Source organism: Corvus hawaiiensis, chromosome 6 (genome assembly GCF_020740725.1).
Source record: "Corvus hawaiiensis isolate bCorHaw1 chromosome 6, bCorHaw1.pri.cur, whole genome shotgun sequence".
In the NCBI taxonomy this organism is placed as follows: domain Eukaryota; kingdom Metazoa; phylum Chordata; class Aves; order Passeriformes; family Corvidae; genus Corvus; species Corvus hawaiiensis.
In genome coordinates this window covers 46,056,564-46,069,306 of record NC_063218.1, presented here as the reverse complement: position 1 = coordinate 46,069,306, position 12,743 = coordinate 46,056,564, and the positions used below count along the sequence as shown (strand labels likewise).

General features: G+C 48.5%; 1 protein-coding gene across 3 annotated transcripts in view; it reads left to right on the top strand.

The window, feature by feature from the left end:
* Window positions 1-12,743, top strand: part of HRAS (HRas proto-oncogene, GTPase) — a 41,933-nt gene that overhangs the window by 1,347 nt on the left and 27,843 nt on the right. The window contains exon 1 of one of the 3 annotated variants that reach the window (XM_048307778.1): window positions 87-427. The exons of 1 other annotated variant lie outside the window; for it this stretch is intronic. The gene's annotated coding sequence lies outside the window, so the exon portion shown is untranslated. Of the gene's footprint in view, window positions 1-86; window positions 428-12,743 lie in introns of those variants that run through there. One more of the 3 variants, XM_048307779.1, reaches the window with a different exon arrangement.

The following is a 12,743-nucleotide window of genomic DNA, read 5'->3' as shown; positions in this document are numbered from 1 at the left end:
CGCCAATCAGGGGCGGCGGGCGGGCGCCGAGCGGCGGGCGGGCGGGGCGCGGGCTGGGCGTGTGCCGCGGCCGCCGGCGGGGCGCGCTCCCGCTCCGCTCCGCTCCCGCTCCCTCCGCACGCACATTGTCCGGGCGCGGCGGCGGTACAGCGCCCCGGCGCCCCGTGCCAATGCGGGGCGGGCGCGGCACGCCGGGGGCGCCTCCACCACCGCGGTGGAAACTTCCCCTCGCCGCCGGGCCGACGCGCGGCTGAAGCCCCCGGCGGGGAGGAGCGGAGCGGGGTTTCGCCCGCCTGGAGGGGCGCCTCGTCTAGTTTGGTTTTTCCTACGTTGGAAGGGCAAAAGCGAGTAATACTGTTACCCGGCTTTAAACTTCCGTGCCCCGCTCTCCAGGACGCGCATCCCGCCCGGCGGGGTGGACGAGCCGGTGAGTGGCCGCCAGGAGCGGGCTGGCGCTGGGTCGGGGTGGGTGGGACGCGCCGTCGCGGAGGGGCAGCGCCCACCGGCTCGGCGGGGACGGGTCGGCAGCGCCACCGCCACCTGTTAGCGGGGCTGTTCCCCCCAGCCGCCAAGTTCGTACCCCCGCTGTGCTGTGGCTGCCCCCGCCGTGCCCGGGGCGGCGGTGGGAAGGGAGGGACCCTCGGCCCGGTGGGCGGTGGCGGGGCCCGGGCTGTTGGGAGTGGTGGCGGCCACCCACCTGCTCGCCGGCCGCGCCATGACTGTGCTGCCTGGGCGCTGCCTGCCGACCCTAGCCCAGGCAGGCTGCTGCGGTGGGAGGGTGGTGGGGTACCACCGAGCCACAGCCTCTGCACCCTCTCTGCCCTCCATTCTCTCTGCCCTCCATCCCCTGCCCTCCTTGTGCACCCACTGTGCCCTCCTCCTGTCCTCCCCCTCCCAAGCTGCAGCCCTGTTTCCTTCCCCTTCCTTGCCCTCCCGCTCCCCTCCATATCCCTTAGCTGCAGCCCTGTTCACCTCCTCTTCTTCGCACCCCTAGTTTGCAGCCCGCTGCACCCGTCTTCCCTCATCCCCTTGCATCCCTCACACTGCTCCTGTGATGCTTCAAAGGGGGAGCACCAGACTCGCCACGCTTTGCTAAAGCAGGTGCCTGCTGGGCTGGCACCCTCCAGGAGAGACGAGCTCCACGGCGGTGCCTGGCGCCGCCAGGCCCGGGGCGAGGCGCGGAGGGGACAGGCAGGTGGCGGAGGCGCAGGTATTTGTGTGCATCTGTGAGCAAGTGAGCGAGGTCCCCCGTTCTGCGAGCATGCGGCTCTGCGGAGCTGGTGACACCTCCCTCCGTCCTAGGGAAGCTCGCCGCCGGGGCTCTGCGGCGTGCCGAGGCTGCCTGCGCCCTGCTGCCCTGCAAAGGGTGTCGCGGCGTCCGGGGCTGCAGCATCTTCACCCCAGGTGAAGGTGCATCTGATGGCTCGCTTGGCCCATACAGGTCCTGGCTGGGGGTGTATTTAAATTGCCTCAAGCAGTGGAGCGTGCCTGGAGACAAAAGAGACTATGAGAAGTCAGAGTGGACTGGCGAACTCTGGAGCGGCTGGAGAAATGCTTAGGACAGCTGGAAACAGGACCGTGCAGCAGCAATGGCTTGTTAAGCCATTGCATGGCAAGTCAAGCCGTTGACTATTTCAGTGTCCTAAGCTGGATGGTCGTATCTCTTGTAGCCTGTGACGTGCAGGTTGCTCCTGGGTAGGTCTTTGAAATGCAGAAAGGATACGAACTCGTGGTGAGGCTGTGTCACAATGTATTTTAGTCTGGTTGGCATGGGTAGGATGTGCAGCTTGGAGCAGGAACTGGTTTTGAATGGAGGAAAGTACATGAGGTTTGGTGTGGGCTTAGCTAAAGAGTTGCTGTAGTCGGAATTGCTGATGTGTTTATCCTTCACGGCTCTGAAATATTTTAATTCTACAGCTGGAGATTTGTGTGATTTTCCCAAGTGTTTTTAAGACAGCCATGACTGAATCCATGTGTATCCCCCCTCTGTGTGTCTGGTCCTTTCCTTGTCCTCGTAAAACGTTTTTCCTGTGTGATTAATAACGTGCCAACCGTTTCATTTCAGCACTGGGGAGGCTGATGCTGATTGATTTCTCTGTTCAGTCTTCTTGGTGGGTCTGGAGGCTGATGGGTGTTATCACTGCAGAAAAGTCTGCTTTTGGGTGGGAGCTGTCAGCGTGTCTATTTTTTTTATCTCAGCAAACCTCTTACTTCTTTTAATTAAAAAGAGATGAAGTATGCGTGGTAATACCCTTCATGTTTACATAAAAATGATCTTGTAATTAGCAATAATTATCTCAGTTTGGGATATTGCTGAAATATTTAAACAGGACTTGTGACCCAAGGGACACTTTTCCGGCCCCAGGGAGTTGCCCTTGGTGTGGTTCTCTCCTGTGGTGAGTTTGATTCTTGGCTGCTGCCAGTGGTGAAGGTAGAGCAGCAGTGGGAGTAGCCTCGTGTTCCTCTGATGTTGGCCTAGAAAGCCATGGCCACAGGTTCCTTCTTGAGCCTGATTCTGCTTCCCAGGGCTCCCTGGCAGCCCTGCCACCACGCACATGGAGATGGTTTACCTTGGTGGCTTTCACCCCATGGTCTGAGGATTCTCAAGGGGACCTTGCTGTTGTCTTGGGGGAGGGGGGATAAAAACAGGCTGAAAAATTGCCAGTTGGTCTTTTTTTTCCCCTCCTAGTTTCCTTGCTGGTTCTCTGAGGGAGGTTTGGAAAAGGCTGCTGGCAGTGTGGGAAAATTTCCTTGTCAGAGTAGAGATCCTGAGGCATCCTTGTCCATCTTTCACCTGATTTCCCTTCCCTTTAAGAGGAGCAAAGCTCAGCTTAAACATAAACATTTGCTTCCAGGCTGGATATGGCTCTCACTGCCTTCCCTCCTGCTACCAGTGCACCCAAAATTTACCTTTCTCTTAGGCTGCCCTTGGAGCTCACCAGATTTTTTTGGGGTAAAAACCTTCATGGAGTAGAAAAGTTGAGTATTGGGGAAACATTCAACAAAATAAAATCAAGACAAAAAGTACTGCCTGTAGAGAGGAGTTCCTTGTGGGAGGGTGGTTAAAGTAGGAATGTCGCCTCTTCTGTCTCTCAAGATGAGTTATACAGTATACTGTATTTTTGTCAGTCTAGGAAAAGCAAAATGGTCGTCCTTCAAGTAATTTTTATCTAATTGTAATTTATTCCCAGCTTTCTATTTTAACATTTTTGAACTGTAAACTTAGAAGCAGAGCTTATTAAGCAGCAGATAAAAATATTGAATGTATTTGAATTTTACTTGTATTAATATAATAATATATTTATGACATGATATTTGATCAGCTCCATACCTGGCTGAAGACCACAAAAGAGTGTTAATCAAACAAATTATTTGACAAATACAGATGAGATTAAATAAATTATCTATTTGCCAACCGCTGTTCAACTGATCTGCCATGGCATGTTCCTCATTCTCTTATCTTTCCCTTCCAGTTTTCATTCCATTTTTGCATGGTTTATCTTTTCCTGAACTGTCCCTGGTATCTGTTTCATTTATCTCTTCTGTGTCATGGTTTTCCTTCTATTCTTTCTTCTGCCTCTTTCTTGAACCTCTCTTTCCATGCTTTTTGAGTCTAAATTAGCCTTTTCTCCTCTTTTTCTCTACCTTCCTGGTGGAGTTCTTTATTGAGCACTTCATAGTCAGCTCAACTAAATCTGGTATGTGTTTAAACCTGTAAAAATGTAAAACTGAACCCAGACTGTGTGTAAGTATGAAGATGTTTGCTTGGTGGTAATGCTTCTCTGTCTCTCCCTGTTTTTTCTGGCTGTTTTAGGAAGGGTGTTCCTGCAATTCTGGAGGTTTTCCCCAGCTCTTGTTTTTGCTTGTGTTCTCCTTATGCCTCTTTCAAAACCGAATTTGACTTTGTATCTTAAGAAAGCAACCAGGATCAAATGGCAGCCCTTGTGTTGTTCCCTGGCTGTGTATCTGCATGCAACCTGCTTCCATCTGCTGTCTGACCAACCCAGCCTTCCTGCCAGGCAGTTTTCTTTCCTCCTGGCATCATCCTTCCTCCCTGATGGGGTTTACAGCCAGGAGGTGTCTTTCAGTAGGGCAAAAGGAATGAGTGCTCAGAAAATTTTCTGGTTTACCTATTACTTGCAGAGTCTGTATGAAATTCAGGTTGCTGAGGGGAGGTGGCAAGAGGTGAACAGGTCACTGTGCAGGTTATAGTGCATGACCGAGCAGTCACAATACTGAACTTCGATCTAGTATTCAAAAATTAAAGTCTCTTAAAAAATGAAGTTTCTGTTATAAAGAAGACTTGATTTGTTTTGTGGTTTGGTTTTTTTTTTACCCCTGGATGAATTCTAGGGGTGGGGAGGATATTTCAGAAACAATGAAAGGAATATAAAACCTTGCATTTCAGGGGAGGAGATTTGCTCTGCCTTGGCAATAAGGCTCAGGCAGTCCAGAGGGGTGTGATTGGAGTGCTCAGAGTGCGTGATTCGCCTCCGCTGATGGTTGCAGTGATGTTGCAGCAGTGCATGAGCTAAGCTGTGTATGTCATAGCTGTTTGCTTGAAGTACTGGGAGTTATGCCACGATGCCCCCTTGTACCCTGAAGGAAAGGTCTCTGCTGTACTGAAGTGAACAGTTCCACCTCTCCTCTGTCTTCGAGGGGGTTTGGGTAACACTTGGGTGCACTGATACAGCGAGCAATCCAGGCACGTTGTTGCAAAGCAGAATTGATTGGGGAGGATGGAGCCAAGAGGAATATTCTTTCGCAGTTAATTATTTACTGCAGGGAGAGAGAGAAGCTGATGATGTTTGGTTTATAATTACAGATATCCAGAGGTAAATACTTCTAGATGATCTGTTTTATTCTGGGTGTTGCTACCTATATCTCTATAAAGTGGGACCAGCGCTGTTTAATGACTGGCTCAGTAAAACCAAAACCCTGTTACCAACTTCTCACCAGTGCAGTATGGTTCTACAGCTTCCTGTGTGTGGTGCTAACTGACCCGAATGCCTATGGAGGGAATAGTCTTTCACTGTCTTAATGCCTGACCTCCCTGTGGTGCCCATCTGACAGCAGTGTGGCCTCTTGGAACAGCTGATCTCTGTGCTGAAAGATGACTTCATGGTTAAAGCCACAGGATTGTGAACTGGGGAGTCCTGACCCCCCATCTGGCCTTGACTAAGCTGGTTGCATATCTCACTGGACTTTTCTTTAGGAGGGATACTGACCTAGTAGATAACCAGCAAATACCTAGCCTATCTGCTAAAAGGATAGGATGCCCTGGGTGAGGGGCACTCTAATAATGCAGAGGCAGTGGCAGCCCAGGTACTTGTATACTGCTGTGCTGTGGACCAAACTTTAAGAGGATTTTTCCTTTTGCATAGCTAAATCCATTATAGATCAGACTGCTTGTATGCAAGTTAAATTCAAGAGCTGGTGGAGCTGAGTTTAAATGTGTGTGTGTGGGAGCAATAACTTGACGAATACAAAAAAGAGACATTGCTGCAATGTCTCTGGGAAGATGCCTGTACGTCTTCTGCTTGTTTAGCATCCTTGAGAGAACAGCAGACGCGAGGGAGAAGCTGTGGCCTGTGAAATGAAGAGGATGTCATGCTCTTACTGGGAGAAGAGGAGCAAGATCTAAAAAGCCAGGGAGTAGGAGTGAAATGAGGGATGCAGGTGTGCACAGCAGGGGCTGCTCCAGGCTGCCCTGTTCTCCCTGGGTAAGGCTCTGCAGAGAGAGAAGCGAGGAGGAGATCAGTGGAAAAAGGCATTGTGGAGGCTGCTGTTTTGCAGGGTGGTGCGTTGGCTCTCCTGCTGGTCAGGGCTGAACTGAGGCATGGCTGGCTGGCAGTGTAAGTGCATGGGGCCATATTCCTTGAGAAAGGCAAACCAGTGAAAAATCTCCAAACAAGAGTCTGGTCAGCAAGTGCTTGTGCCTGAGGCAAGTTGGGATCTTGTTTAGAGGCTTGCTGAGAAGTGAGCTCTGTTCATCAGCAGTTTGTTGGGGTAACAGGCAGCCATCCTGTTGGCCTGCTCCAGGATCACATTGAGTGCTCTGACACTCTGTGCTATCTTCAGCAATTCTGTGGCTTACATCCAGCTCTATTCACCCTGCTTCAAACCATGTGTATAGAATAAGCTTGAATGTATAAATTTGGAGCCTGAAAATGATGGATTTCATCCTACCTCAGACAGCCACAGCAGCAGCCAGAGCAGTATTCCTGGTGTGGCACTAGGTCCTCTGTTTCTGTAGCGACTGTAGCAGCCATGCTCCTTCCCTGCTGATGGCTTTACGTTGGATGTCAGGGGGCTTAATGTTATGTGAGGGACTGAAATTCACCTTCCAGGAAGAGGACGCAGCTGGGCTTCTGAAACCAGGCTTTGGTTCGTATGATAAGTAGATAAAACAATAGTTGATTATGTTAAGTAAATAAAACATCACTGTTTGTTATAGGTAAATATGGGACTGATCCTGGCTTGTATGTATGCTAATTCTGTGATTAATTTTTTTCATTGTCTCCCCTTGTATCTCTGTCTGTAGATGCAATGGCTCCTTTTGGGTCCCACTCTCTTAGGCTCCTGCTGTGAACAACACAACTCTCCTTTGTAGAATGCAGACCTAGCAAATGCTGGTGAAAGCAGGAGGTACCTCCGGTGTGTGTGTGCATGCACACCCCTTGCTTTCCCCCCTTGTGTGCAGAGGATGAATACATAACCTTGCAATATAACCTTGGTCATACAAGGTTTCTCCCAATCTTGTTTCTCCTGGCCTTTTCCTGATTTGCATGATATTGTAAGAGGCCAGTTGTCTTTTTCTGGAGGGCTTGTCCCACTTTCCACACAGGCAGCCTTGGGTGAGTGGTCTGCTCCCTGACCTGCTTCGACAAGCATGTGTTGGCTTCTTGCTCTGCTGATGTGGGAGGCAGGATGAGGATAAGTGCTGGGGGCTAGGCAGGGGGAGGACATTGCTGTGCTGCTTGGTGGTGTCACCTCCCATCTGGCAGTCAGCATAGTTGCTGATGGATGAGGAGGTATGCACAAATCCCTGCTTCACTTTCTGCCTCATTGTTCTCCTGTGGTGTGTGGTGGCTGTACTGAAGTCTTTTAGGGTCAGATCTGCTCTCTCCTAAGAGTGCAACTGTATGTCCTCCGTTCTGCTGTACTCAGTTGCAGCTGATGGCTCTGTAGCTATTCTGGTGGCCCCTATAATTTCCAAATATCAAGGTATTGATTCTCAAAACATATGCACTGGAAAGAAATGACTACCATGACCATGGTGGAGGTGGGAGACAGAGGTGTGAGAGAGTCAGACCCGGACCTGGAAAAGTGCTTCAGCTCCTGCTTTTCCACAGAAACAAGGAGGCTGTGTGCTGGTGTGGCTCATAGTCACAGGGACGTGTGCAGGGTCTCACCAGGTCTGTGGCAAAGCAGGGAGGTAGATGGATGAGGGTGGAAATCTCCGATTCATAGCAAATTATAGTCATTTGATCCCCACAATTACTGCACCTGATTATCAGGGGCCTGACAAGATGTCCTCTGCTTCGTGTTACTTCTATGATGAACACATTAATCTGTGTTCAGCAGACATCAGTTTATACCTTTGCCGTTCCTCTTCCTCCGTGGTGTATATCTCAAGTAGCCACCCTTTTCCAGTCTATGAAGTGCCCAGGCTTGGCTGCTCCTCATATTTGCTAGAAAGTGAAAAATTGCCAAATACCTACCGGTGCCTATAGCTGGGGCACACACTGGGCAGGGAGAGGAGAGACATTACAACCCCTTGTTTTACAGCTGGGAACTGGGGAATGGAAATTCACATTAACAGGAGGAGAGAGCTTAGAACAGAGCAGAGCTTAGAACAGAAATTGTTGTCCTAGTCTGGCACTTTGACTGCAAGATCAGCTTCTCATTTCCTTTGGTAACTGATGAGCGTCAAAAGATTCAGCACCCAGCTGTTGACGTGTTGCTAGTCTGATTTTTCTGATGAGAGAAATGCTTTCTTATCACAATGAGCCCTGAGAAGGTGGGGGTTTGTTTCCTTTTATCCTTTCAAGCAAGGCTGTCTTGACTGTTATTTTAATACTTTAGGTGTCTGGTCTTAGAAGTGATGTGAGTGGAGGGCTGGGATGGCAGTCCTTTGCATGTCAGTCTTCCAGGCTGTAAATGGGATTTGTGTCTGAAGAAATGGATAGACATCCCATGATAAAACTGAGTGTCTTGTTGTGAGTTGGAAAAACAGTAAGAAGATTTGGTCAATTGAATAGAGATGTTGGAGGCCTTTGGATGGGGATTGTTTTAAAAATCAGAGTGCTTTAGAATTTTAATTTGTGTCCGTGGCGGATGATTGCAAAATGAGCACTCTCCCTATTGGTCATCTGCATCGAGGCACCTTTTGTGGAAAGATCTAAAAAACAAGATGCAGTTCATTGACCAAATCTTTGAGGTTAAAAAATAAAACAAACTTCACAGGGAAAAAAAAAAAAACAAAAAATGGTGGGTTTCTTCAAGAAGCGAAAACCCCTTACTTTTTTTTCCAAAGCAGTTTCCGAGGCACCTAATCTAATCTTTCCAAAACAATTCTCTGGCAGTCAGAGCTCACATGTTTTAAAAAACAGTGTAGAAAGGAATGTATCATGACAGTTTAATTTGTTGCTGAAATATGGTCACCTCTGGGGTAATTCAGGGCAACCATGGAGTGGATTATAAACCTGTTCAGGATGGGAGGTGAGCAAAGGGAGGCTGCTGAGATGAAACCACCCATGCAGAGGTGTAGTTCCTGGGATTTAGGTTTGTCTTCCTTCTTTGATTCTAATGGGGCTGTAGCCTGTTAAGATATTCTAAACAGGGCAGTTGTTGCTGAGTCTTTGCTGTGGCAACATGGGAGGTTTTGGTGGTGATTCTCTGAGGGAGGTGATAGGGAAGAGCCTCTGGTACTAGCCAGCTTTACAGATGAAATGGGGGAGGATTACAGCACATAATGTACAGGTCCCTGGCTGGGGATTTGTAAAGGCCCAGGGCAGCTAGTTGGATTTTGTAGTCACCAATCCACGGGTGCAAACATTGAGCTGCGGAAGCTGGCTTGAAATTTCTACTGTTTTAAAGGAAAAACAAGGCAATTGCAGGATGCTGTTGAGAAGGCTAAGGAAAGCCCTCCTGCGTTTTAGTGGAAGATGTACAGTTTAAAAAGAAAGATGTATAGAGTTGCTTACCTGAAGTGTGCTCCTTGTGAAGAGGTGGGAAGCTGAGTGCCTAGGAGAGGCCTGGGCTCTCTCAGAGCATGCTACTAAGTACATGTTTTTTTGGCAAGGCCTGCAGTTGCATTGCAACAGGGTTGTGAAATCTTGTTCAAATTCCACTGAAGCTGGTTGAACTATATTGACTGCAGTGACTGGGCTGATGGGCAATGCAGCATCTCTCAGGTCAGTTCAGGTTCTCATCTCCTTTGTTTCAAAGTCTCTGCACCTGGAATTAGTTTATTCAATTCGCTGCTTAGAGCAATTTCAGAAGAAATCCCAGAGGAGGAGGAAAAAAAAGGAACACTACCACCTGAACAGATCAAAATAATCAAATGGGTTGTGTTGTGGAAGTGGGATTGACTGGCAGCTGCTGCATGGAGGTGGACAACCAGCAGTCACACTTTCTCATCGTGGCTTGCTCTGCTGGGGCATTGGGAGCAAGAACTGTTGGGATTAGAATGCAAAGAGATAATGTTTAAAATCTGAGGTAGGAGCCTGTGAGCTTGGTGACAACTGAATGCTGGGGTGGGAGAAAAAGCTCTGCCAACAGTAAGTCACCCTTTCAGGGAGCTGAATGAAACGTCTCATTTTCTTCTGAACTCTTCAGTCCCACTGTGGGTGAATTTTGTGCAGTCTCTTCCATGCTTGCTTTTTCCCCCCTATTTGATTTGAGGGCCCTTTGTAACAACTTACTCCCCATGCATCCTGTTATCATGGGAGTTATTCTGCCTGCAGTCCCTTTCTGAGCTTAATTTTGTTGTTTTCTGCAGCACGAGGGCTGATGGCTTCACAAATCTCAGAATAGCTCCTCCATCTCTCCCCTGGCCAGCCCAGTAGCGTGACAGCTCCATTTAACATGCGCTGTCTGCTTTGGCTTCCTGCCCCTAGACTCATTATTTTGCAGTTGTCTGCATCAAGCTCCCATGTTGCCTGCCCCAAAGGATTGTATATCAGAAGTCATGAAAAGGAGAAGAGTCCTCAAGGTTGGCCTGTAAATCCCAGGTCTCTATACTAGAAGAAATTACAGTCTTGTTGCTCTATCCTTTCCTCTCCCATGTCCTTGACCCAGCCCTGCTGCATGTGTTCATCCTTCCCTGCCTGTCATGGTGCATTGTAGATACAAAAATGCTGCTAGCAAGGATTTTCTTGCTATTTTCTAAGTCTGTGAGAGACTTTTCTCTCACACAGAAGAGGTAGCAGAGTTCTATAAACAACCAAACACCTGCAGCCTTGAAAAGTCTTGTTTATAGTACAGTAGAAAAATATTTTGACAATGGATGTTTTAGGATTTTAGCCAATCACCCCAAGGGGTGGCTGATCCTTTGTCCAATTAGACTATGAAGAAAAAAGTCTATAAAAGAGTTTGTAAAATAATTAAATAAATCAATCTTGCTGCACAGTTCCTGCCTGCTGGATCTTCTCTCCTCCTCCCTATGGCTGCAGGACATGGTAAAATACCCTAGGGTTGCAGTAACAGTGCATCTCTTGATGGGCACAAAGGGAGCATTGCGGGCTATCTGGGCAATGCCGTTCTTGTGGCACAAAGTGTTTGGTGCCTGGGATGTTCTCCTTTCTTCACCTGCTAACACAGAGGCAGGCTGAGACCTGCAGCTCTGCCTTCTCTTCAGCCATCCCCCAAAATTATTTGGATCCACTTGGAACATCATTACAGGGAAGGTGTTGTGAAGTTTTCTTGATGGCAAACACTTAAGGGCATGGGCCTCTCATCTCCCACTTGAAGTGTAGTGTTACCTTCAGGCCTTAGGGGGTGAAGTGCTTTCATGTTAGGGGCAGGGTGAGATAGTCTCTCTCTGAAAAGCTTACCAGCAAAGTGCAAGATGGGGAATATCAGGGTGCAATTCCCCTGTCCAGATGTCGGCATCTAACATCCCAGCCCCTCAGTCCCCCTTTACAGGCAGCAGAGGAAATGAGCACTTCCATCTCATTGTAATGCAGGTGGATAACTGAAACAGGTCAGACACACTGTGCCTGCCTCTGTTCATTGATGATAGAGGCTCTGGATGATGGGCTCTTGTGGAGAGGTCTGTGCTGTAGGTGAGATGAGCCCCACCTTAACTAGCTGCATTGGGCACGCTGGGGTAGCACAAAAAGGAGACAAGACTGTTGAATGTGGTCTGTCCTTGGCTGTCTCATCTGGTAAGCATGTTCATCTTTCTTTGGTCAAGAAGCTACCCTTCATTTTGATTCCTTGCTGGCCAAGAGTGGAGGAGAGGGATGTCATCCAGACAGCAACTGGAAGACAGAGTTAAACACCTCTCAGAGGTGCTCCTAGGACAGAGCTCCAAGCCTGTCCCAGCTCTAGAACAAGGGATGTTTTAACCAAGTGAAGGCAGAGAGTGTAGGTACAAATGGAACAGTTTTGTCCTTGGTTCAAACTTCCATACAGAGGCCAAGTAGCTGCTAACATAGGTCAGGTGTTATTCATATACTTCTCAGGAGCTCCTGACCTCCTCCTGCATGTGCCCAAACAGGTATTGTATTGCAGTGGGGAAAGACATGAGACCTCTAAATCTAGAGCTGAAACAATGGCATGGAGACTTCAGATTGCAAACCAGCAGGTGATAGCAGGAGCTCTCCAGTGCCTCAAAAAGTGCTGCATGTCTGGGTGTTCCAGACTTGGTGGGTCAAACTCTTTCTGTTAGGGGAAAAAGAGCCTTTTTACTAACACTGAAGCACTGCTAAATGGCATATTGGGGCTTTGAGGATGATGGAGCCAGTTTCTGTAGATTTTTGTTCCATTTGACTTGAACCTTCATGGTTTCTTGGAAGACCCTGGTATGGTCTGCTGGGAGCAGGTTGGAGGAGACCTAGAGCTGCTCTTGACGGAACTAGAAAAACAAAGCTGAGCCAACTGAAAGGAATAAAGCCTGATAGCCTGGGGAGGATTTTCTTGACTGGCTGAGTTTCCCCTTTGATTTGGAGCACTTGTTCCATCATGCCTTTTGCTGGGGAATAATTAGCCCGGTGGCAGAAGTGCGGTACACTGGGCGTTTTGGGAGCGAGAAACCTGTCTGCAGCAAGAGCCCACAGAGCTTGAACTCAGCCTCTGAGTCCCTGTGCTGACAGCTGGTTGCAAGCCTGCTTGGTATGGGATGGTGCCATGCCAGAGTCTTTACCCTCCATCTCACGCCTGTAGTGTCAGCATGATTCACTGCTACAACCCTGAAGAAAAAAACAGTCAGTTTTATACCCCAATTTTGTTGTTGATACTCATGCTATAATTCCCATCCCTTCAGACATCCATTAAATGGTGCTCTGGAGAGTCTGTAGAAGTCTAGTGTGTGCACTGCAGTCGCTTCAAACTTTACAATAGCAGGTAGTCTATTGGAGGTGAAATTTCTGGCTCATCCTAGGTGGGAAACACACATACTGTGCTACAGAAAAAGGCAAAAAAATACCTTCTATTCCATTATATGGTGTATTTTCTTCATAATGCATCTGATCTCTCCCTGCTCTCTTTCCTGGCTACATATGCCCACCACAAAC